Source organism: Cherax quadricarinatus, chromosome 27 (assembly GCF_038502225.1).
Source record: "Cherax quadricarinatus isolate ZL_2023a chromosome 27, ASM3850222v1, whole genome shotgun sequence".
Taxonomy (NCBI): Eukaryota; Metazoa; Arthropoda; class Malacostraca; order Decapoda; family Parastacidae; genus Cherax; species Cherax quadricarinatus.
Window position 1 is genome coordinate 1,293,994 of NC_091318.1, and position 9,788 is coordinate 1,303,781.

Consider the following 9,788-nt stretch of genomic DNA (forward strand, 5'->3'; position numbering starts at 1 on the left):
GGGAGTCCAGGCAAGACCAAGGGGGTCTAGGCAAGATCAAGGGGGTCTAGGCAAGATCAAGGGGGGTCTAGGTAAGATCAAGGGGGGTCTAGGAAAGATCAAGGGGGTCTAGGTAAGACCAAGAGGGTCGAGGTAAGATCAAGGGGGTCTAGGTAAGATCAATTGGGTCTAGGTAAGATCAAGGGGGTCTAGGTAAGATCAGGGTCTACATAAGATCAAGAGGGTCTATGTAAGATCATAGGTAAGATCAGGGGGTCTAGGCAAGATCAAGGGGGTCTAGGTAAGATCATGGGGGGGGTCTAGGCAAGATCAAGGGGGTCTAGGTAAGATCAGGGTCTACATAAGATCACGAGGGTCTATGTAAGATCATGGGGGGTCTAGGCAAGATCAAGGGGGTCTAGGTAAGATCAAGGGGGATCTAGGCAAGATCAAGGGGGATCTAGGCAAGATCAAATGGGGTCTAGGTAAGATCAAATGGGGTCTAGGTAAGATCAAATGGGGTCTAGGTAAGATCAAGGGGGTCTACGTAAGATCAAGGGGGTCTACGTAAGATCAAGGGGGTCTACGCAAGATCAAGGGGGTCTATGTAATATCAAGGGGGTCTACGCAAGATCAAATGGGGTCTACGTAAGATCGAGGTGGTCTAGGTAAGATCGAGGGGATCTAGGTAAGATCGAGGGGGTCTAGGTAAGATCAAGGGGGTCTAGGTAAGATCAAGGAGGTCTACGTAAGATCAAGAGGGCTAAGGTAAGATCAAGGGGGTCTAGGTAAGATCAAGGGGGTCTAGGTAAGATCAAGGGGGTCTAGGTAAGATCAAGGGGGTCTAGGTAAGATCAAGGCGGTCTAGGTAAGATCAAGGCGGTCTAGGTAAGATCAAGGGGGTCTATGTAAGATCAAGGGGGGTCTAGGTACGATCAAGGGGGGTCTAGGTACGATCAAGGGGGGTCTAGGTAATACAAGTGTACAAAGTCTCTAAATATATACTGTATAACCCAATTGTAACACAAATGCTGCTTCTCCAGAAGACTGATACACACACACACACACACACACACACACACACACACACACACACACAGAGACAACACACACACACACACACACACACACACACACACACACACACACACACACACACACACTGGAGTCGTAAGTTCTACTTGAAATATTTTTGGGACTTCAGAGCATTAAGTTGCTTGGACAGGTCCTCTACAACACTACTGAAAACCGATAAGTGTGATTAACTCCACATTTCCTGGGAATTATTGATTTTTTGTGGTTATAATATATTTTAAGGGAAAATTTATCCCTCATGTGAAACTAAAATTTTGGTTGTTTAGTATTAAAGATAGTTCAGACAAATGAGTAGTTGAGAATTGGACCTGCCTAACATGGGCCAATAGGCCGGCATCAAGACCTCTATCATTACCCTCACCACACTTCTCAGTATAATTAACAACTCGGTAGATTAACACAATTACACAATCATGTCAGGATGACATCTGACATTTTTATTAGGGTATTTATACTCTCCCAGGATGCGACCCCTACCAGTAGGCCTGCTCAGGGCCAGTAGGCCTGCTACATTATTATAATCAAGGGGAAGCGCTAAACCCGTAGGATTATACAGCGCCTGTGGGGGAATGTGGAAGGCATTCAGGCTTAATTCGGGGAACTGGAGCATAGATCCAATTCCTTAAATCAAGAGCCCCTCACCAACATCAAGGAACCTTCCTTGAGGGGAGGCCTGCTACAGTGTTCCTTCTTTATGTTAACAGTGCCAATGTGTATATGGGAACATACCCACTTGTGCCGCGGATTGAATCTCGATTCTTCAGTTGACGGGCCACTACCAACTGAGCCATGGTATATCACTTACACATTTCATCTCTGCTTCCTACAATCTTGCAGGATGGGTATAGACTTCATAATGAAGACATTACACTAACTAAAACTTCTTAAAATCTAATCAGTCTTCAATTCTAAGCTTTACAACCCATTTCTCCAATTTTTATCTCCACCCCATTTAAGGTAACCTATAAAATACAGTCCTCATTATTTCCTGGCCAGAGATTTCATCTCTGGTCGGGAGATAAGCTAATACAATCTTCTCTATACTTGTACCACCACCTTCCCACGTAATATAATTAACATCTGCTTCAATAACCAAACTTTAGTAGACTTATAACCTGGAAATACCTTACAAGTGGGTCCTGCCCACCTCTAACGACGTCTCCAACTGCTGCATCTTCATATAACACTAAATGTTACGGGTCAGACCATTTATTAGTGTAGTTGTCTCCACCCTCTCAGACTGGTCGAAGTTGCTGTGTTGATCAACGTTGCAACAGACACAGCCAGACACAGCACTCCTCAGTTACCACACCTGAAACAAAAGACATTCGGATTACAACCATGAATATTACACATTTATGGGTAAACATTACCATGTAATATAAACTAGCAACAAAACTGACTGATAAAACCATTAATGTTTAACATAGTAAAGCTATCTTTTTCTTTAGTAAATATTTTTTTTCACATAAACCTGATGACTAACAATTTCTTTACATGGAAATCTATATCTGGATCACAAGACGCAAGTTCCTTGGATCAAGAGACCTTCACTAAGTTATTTTTCAATTATGAGAAAAAAATAGCCCAGAACTGGATATACCATTATGGGTTATGTAATGCCTAGTGTGAGAGTTATTGTTTGAGCAGAGGAAGGGGAATAGCTCCAGTTCCTCGCATCAAAACCCCTCCACTAAGGTCAATCACCCTCCTCCCCGCAAGACATTAAACCCCAAAGAAAATTAAATTAAGACAATTAAAATGTTAATAATGTGGTGACCAGGAACCGCAGCTCAACTCTGCTGTTGTACTGACAAATACGTCACCAGACAATACTTACGTTATTTAGGTGTATTAAGAGGCTGAGGAAGCGGTAAAGCCGGCGGGGCGGCAGGAGGAGGAGCAACACGTCTCTTCTGTACGACCACTGAATTTCAACTGACCTATAGAGTGCCCTTGAGGTTGGGCACTGTCCTGACCTACACTCTAACACCATCACTGATAACCTGACTATCTCTACCACACTAGATGTCACTACTACACCCTATCAGTACTACTGATGGTGGAGCGCTCAACCCGTGGGGAGTCATGGACCACCTGGGAGGATAAGTTCACTCCCAGATGACATAGATCACATTCCTTCGATCAAGAGACCCACACCACCACCTTCAAGGAACCTCTCTCAAGGCAACCACTCTCACCACCAGAGGCGCTCAAGTCCACTACTATTGTACCACTAATACTCCGCATGTGAGTATACCTGGAGTATACCTGGAGAGGGGTTAGTGGGTCAACGCCTCTGCTGCCCGATCTGTGACCAGACCTCATGGTGGACCAGGGCCTGACCAACCAGGCTGTTACTGTTGGCTGCTTGAAGAGGGAGATTATTGTACCACTAGTACTCTACATGAGAGGAGATTATTGTATCACTAGTATTCTACATGAAGGGCAGATTATTTTACCACAAGTGCATGAAGGGCAGATTATTTTACCACTAGTACTCTACATGAAGGGAAGAGTATTTTACCACTAGTACTCTACATGAAGGGAAGAGTATTTTACCACTAGTACTCTACATGAAGGGAAGAGTATTTTACCACTAGTACTCTACATGAAGGGAAGAGTATTTTACCAAAGTTGCTCTCTCCCACTAGTACTATGATTGCTTTGCTTCCCAGCCTTGACAAAATTGGCAGCAAGATATTCTGGACACTGTGAGCAGTTTTATAAACTTGATTCAACTTGTGTTTTACTCTATCTTCAACATTCAACATATCCAACTGTTGTAATTCATCCTGGCCTACATGCTCTCCTGGATCCAGGTCCAGGATGAATCTTATCATTTTGTTCTGGGTGATTTGTAGTCAATCTTTCATTTTATTTGTCAAGGCAGAGTACTATGAAGAGCAAGCGTAGTCCATATGACATTGTATAAGGCCTTCACTTTATTCATGTCACAGCAAGATCACTTTTTCCAAAATTGTCAGAGATTGGGATTCTAGCTAACACAACTAGGGCGGCAGTTATATCCATCTCTGAATCCTGATTGGATGATACGGTGACTGACGACGAGGTCAAAATATAAGGTTACAATATAAAACGCTTAGATAGGAACAGAAAAGGTAGTGGGGGTATGTGCCTACATAAGAAATGGCTTAGCTTACAACCCAAGACCTGATTTAAATGACAAAAAACGGGAGACTGAATTGCTGCTTCCCAAGACAAAACCCATCTTAGTAGGAACTAGTTACCTCCCTCCCACCCATGACCAGTTCTTAGAAGACTTTTCCAAAGACTTGCCCAGAGTTGAGAACAATTGCGAGAGAGTAATACTTCAATATTTATTTTCAACAGCAAAATAACGGGATATGTATAAGGTATACGCAAATTCTACGTTTAAATAGTTACACTCAACTAATTAATACACCCATTGTCCTCATCGCTCTCGGGCCGTGTGGACCTACTGCGCAGACGCTCCTCACTTGCCTGGCTGCAGTGGTGTGAGGTGGTGCTGTCGTGCCTCTGTTGACACCTCAGGAAAATTACTGCTGTCAACATGGCAGTTTGTCATAGGCGCTGGATAAATACTATTGGTATTGAGCTTCTCCGGGGGACGATTTCGCCTAGTTCAGCGCAGGTTCTCTTATCTAAGATCATCAGAGAGACGTATGGAATTCAAGATGGAGACTTATATGGAGTGGCTTTAAATGGAGCGCATAGAATCTTCGTGAAACTTCTCACTGCAACGGTATATGAATCGTTGGTTGCTCGTTTCCAGGACGTAAGTCTTGATGTTACACCTGCTGTACGTGTGAGAATGAGTGATGTATCCAGGCCTTATAACTGGATAAAGTTACGTAACGTTCCCTTTGAGGCGGATGAAGCTGATATCAGAAAAGTCTTCGAGAAATATGGGACAGTACATTTTGCCCAGCATGGTATGTGGGTAGCAGGCGCCTATGCAGGTTTGCCAGAAGGTACTTTTAACCTTAAAATGACATTGAGACATACCATACCGTCTTACATTTGTCTTCAGGAATTCAGGACACAGGTCATGGTTTTATATCCCGGGCAAAGGCGTATGTGTCGCCTATGTGGTGAGTATGACCACATAGCTGCAGCATGTGAGAAGAAAAGACGCGTGCCTGAACCTGTGGTAGAAGACGCAGTCCCTGTCTTACAGGTGGCAGGTGAGGCTCAGTCACCTGAGGGAGGGCGTGGTCGTTTGTGGAGTGAGATGGTGGAGCAAGCTTTTAGGACTGGGGGTGAGTCCCCCCATCAGTTCCCTGCCCCAGAATCTCCTTCAGTGACTTCTGCAGGGATGGTACCACGGGAGGAAGTGTTGGAAATAGAGGAAGAATTGGAGGAAGTTTTGAAGACCTTGTCACCGCCTGAGGAGGACGTTACATCTGAGCAAGAAGTAGCTGGAGAGTTATCGCTTCCAGCTTGTCAACGATATGAGAATTTGAGGAATGATAATGTGGCGGAGACGTCAGTGGGATTAATAAATCATTGTAAGGTGGATGTTGAGGTTCACCGTGAGGCTTCCCCAGACCATGTTATGGGGGGCATGATTGTAACAAGGAAAAGGGCAGCTATGTCAGACACGGATGATGTACTGATGCAAGCGCAGAGGCCTGGGAAGCAGACTGGGGTGGTAGGAGAGGGAAGAGGTGGCGATGGGGGAGGTCATGATCAGAAACATCGGAAGAAGGGAGTGGGGAAAGAAGGTATTGTGAAGATAACACACAGAAATACTAATTCTAGTGGTGAAAAGAGTGAGGAGAAGAGGCAGGGGTGGAAAATTTAAAAGGCCTTCGGTGTATGACTGTCAATGTTAATGGCTTATGTAGCAGAATAAAAAGAGGATGGTTGTGCATGTTTCTTAATAAATATAGAGTGGATGTTGTTTTCCTCCAGGAACATAATTTCAAGGAGGGTAAGGTGTTAGAGGTAGCAGGTTATCAAGTAATGACCCTGCCAACTACCCATTTAAAAGGTGGTTTGGGTATATTAATAAAGGAGACGAGCATGTTTATTTTGCAGAGAAGTGGAGGGGTGGGGGGAGAGTGTTGCGTGTGGATGGGTCATGGATGGATAAGCGTGTATCTTTTGTAAGTGTGCATGCGCCTGCGGAGAATAGCATGCACGTAAGGAAGGATTTTGTGTGCGAGGATCTTGTCTATTTTTTGCGTGTACTTCCGGAAGAAGCAATAGTGGGGGGTGACTGGAACTGCGTTACTAGCACGACTGATGTAGGACCAAAAGAGGCAGGGCATATGTCTGTAACTCTCAGGGATTTGCTGAGGGACGTTAGGTTACGTGATGCGTTTGGGGGAGTGGTGTGGGAAACAGAACATACTTTTGTTAGGAGGGGAAACGCAGCGAGGTTAGATAGTGTATCTTTCTCAAGGGGTTATTTTGAAATCTTTTAATACCGTTGAGGCGGCTATGTCGGATCATAGGGCTGTAGTGGTGGAAGTAGGGTGGGAGGAGATGGCGGAAATATATAGGACTTATTGGAAATTGAGTGATGAAGAAGGTTTGGAGGGTTTTTCTATTTTATGGAAGAGATTTACAAGGAAGCTCAGGAGGTGGATGACATTGTAACATGGTGGGATTATGTGCCCAAAGAAAGGATAAGAAAGTACTATGTGAGGGAGGCTAAACGTATAAATAATTTAAAATATGGGCTTGCGAATTATTTAGAGGATCGATTAAGAGGTTGTTATGGGCAGGGGATGGTTGGTGGTGTTTATCCCATGGACGAAATAGTAGACATAAAAGAGAGACTGCGAACGTTGCAAAATGATCGGTTTCAAGTGGTAAGGATGCAAGCAGTGTTAGAAGAAGTTTTGTGGGGGGACAAACCATCAGCGTGTGTGTTGCAACATCAAAAGCAAAGGCAGGCGCTGACGGCTATCTCGAAATTAGAGGTAAATGAGGCGATGGGAACCTATAGAGCAGGGCAGGAGATAACAAATACGAAGGGTATGAGTGCATATGCAGATATGTGGTATGAAAAGTACTGGACAAGTGGGGATGTGGATGATGTGGAGTTGTACATATGCAACGTGCAATATAGGTAATAGTGATAGGACGGCTTTGGGTGGGGTTATTACTGCAGAGGAAATAGAGATTGCTTTACAGGGCATGAGGAAGGGAAAAGCCCCGGGTATTGATGGTCTACCGGTGGAATTTTATTTACAGCATTGGGCGTTGATAGGAAATTTCATGGTTAGGTTATTTAATTGTATGAAGGAGAAGGGTAAGTTAGGAGATAAGCAGACTACAGCAGTTGTGGTGCTGGTCCCGAAAGGTAAGGGGCAGCCCACCCTTCGGGAGTATCGGGCAATATCGTTGTTATGTGCAGACTATAAGGTTTTTGCAAAAATTTTAGGTAATAGGGTTAAATGCGTAGTGGGGAGGGTCGTTTCGAAATGTAGTTTCGGCTGCCTGGAAGGTCGATGACTGAAGGACATGGGATTCTGAGAAGTTTTGTAGAGTCAAAAGGAGGGGGGGAGGGGGGCGGCTTTACTGGCTTTAGACTGGCAGGCAGCCTATGATAGAGTGGAAAGGCGTGCACTGTTGGTTACACTTAGGAGACAAGGTTATGGGGAAGAAACAGTTGATTGGGTAACTACGCTGTATAGGGGAGCAAAAGTGAGGGTACAAATAAACGGGTGAATGGGAAGGGAATTTGCGATGGGTAGAGGTCTCAGGCAGGGGTTACCCATGTCACAGATCTTATTTGGGTGTTTTCAGGACCCCTTTTATAGAATGATTGAACGTACCGTCAGCACCCTGGGTGAGGGTGGGGTTGAGGGAGGAACGCTATGGCCGGGATTAATAGGTTACGTAGATGAAACGACTGTTCTGGCTCGTGAAAGGATGTCTATGAAAGTATTGGACGATGTTGTGAAAGTGTTTGAATGTGCCATGGGTATGAAGGTAAACAGTGAGAAGTCAATAATCATGGGGTTGGGCACTTGGAAAGGGGAGGGTAAGGTGAGTTGTAATGTTAAAAAGTGTGCGGTGTCGCTAAAGATTTGTGGTATTATATACAAGGATGACACGGATGTGGCGTGTGAGGAAAACTCGGATAGGTTGTTAGAAAGGATCGTGGGACGTCTGGGTGTTTTGAGGCCCCAGCATCTCACTCTGGCCCAACGTGTGATTGTTGTGAATGTTTTATTGTATAGTAAGGTTTGGCATCTTGCGGCTGTGTTCCCGATTACAGGGACGGCGATTGCGGGAATTTTGAGAAGAGTGTATAAATTTTTATGGGGATCAAGTTGTGATAATCCTCGTGAATCTGTGAATGAATATGAATGTACGAAGGGTAAGGTTCTTTTTATTTATGGAATTTAAATTAATTTTTTTTTATATTTTATTTAAAAACAACATACACATGATACAAGCCGACAATTAGCAAATCAAAAAACCGTGACAGACAATGTCAGTACACACACAATAAACAAAAAAACATTTTAACATATTGATATAACGAAATTCTACCGTAAGAAACCCAACCCGTTTACGGGGGAAAAAAAAAAATATACCGACTACTAAACAGAACGTCGGAGTCATTATAAAACATGTAGGAATAAGTCCTATAATCATGTATATATGTATATACATACACATGCACATATACACATACATGTATGTGCACATATGTTCTTACAGCACAGACTGGATTATACTAGAACAAAAAAAAAAAACACAAAGACTTATCACTAAATAAACTAGACATAAACTAAATATATAACATCCAGAACAGAAGTGGCAGACAATGGTAGGTACACACAAAAACATTGTAACACATTGATATAACAAATTCTACTAAAATAACCCAACCAACCGACTTCCAAACAAACAGTCGGAGTCATTATAAAACATGTAGGAATGAGTCCTACAACCATATATATATGTATACATATACGCATGCATATACACACATACGTGTATGTTCACTTGTTCGTACAGAACAAACTGGATCATACATAGAAATAAAGCGCTAAATAACTTTTCACCAAATAAACTAAAAAAATATTACATGACAGAACTATACCTAAGACATCGGTTCCCACAAACACTCCTACACACACACAAAGTTATTGTTACCGATTAACACTCAATATATAATATGACCTTCCATTCAAAATGAAGGGTATATATAAACCCCATCAAATACTTATATATTTTCGTACATAGTTCATAATGTACCCATTCAATACGATAAAAAAGAGACGTATGACAAGGATAAATCTATCATCAGATTCGAATATGTAAAACATATCCTCACAATATACATATAAATATAAATCCCCTATATAAAATGGTTCTTATAACAATAAGAGAAAAAAAACAGAAAATCACATACAACTTTTGACTCTGTGATTTTACAAATTCATAAGGTCTACATACCCCGGAGCCCCCGACAGCTCCCTGCAAAAAAACTTTACCCACATCAACCACCTTGCAAACCAATCAACCTTCCTCATCAGGCTTCCAATCACTCCAAGAGGACACACCACTGAAGAGACCAACCCCTTGCCTCTCACCCCGTCACCAAACGGAGTAGACGTTCAACAGTAAGTCCACGATATCCCTCCGGAAAACTAATTACCCACCTTCCCCCATATAATTGTTTGTTCCTACACGCTGTTCTATAAAAACACGCCGCCAACGCTTTTATCCTAATGTTTCCC

The 9,788-nt window shown here is 43.0% G+C and overlaps 1 long non-coding RNA gene across 2 annotated transcripts in view; it reads right to left on the bottom strand.

The window, feature by feature from the left end:
- The window catches only part of LOC138853271 (uncharacterized), a 63,856-nt gene extending 60,653 nt beyond the window's left edge, over nt 1–3,203 (bottom strand). For both annotated transcript variants that reach the window (XR_011392471.1, XR_011392470.1), the window contains exons 1-2: nt 2,915–3,203; nt 2,200–2,386 (exon numbers count right to left, since the gene is read on the bottom strand). This is a non-coding gene — a long non-coding RNA (uncharacterized lncRNA). The remainder of the gene's footprint in view (nt 1–2,199; nt 2,387–2,914) is intronic.
- Nucleotides 3,204–9,788: the final 6,585 nt, after the last annotated feature.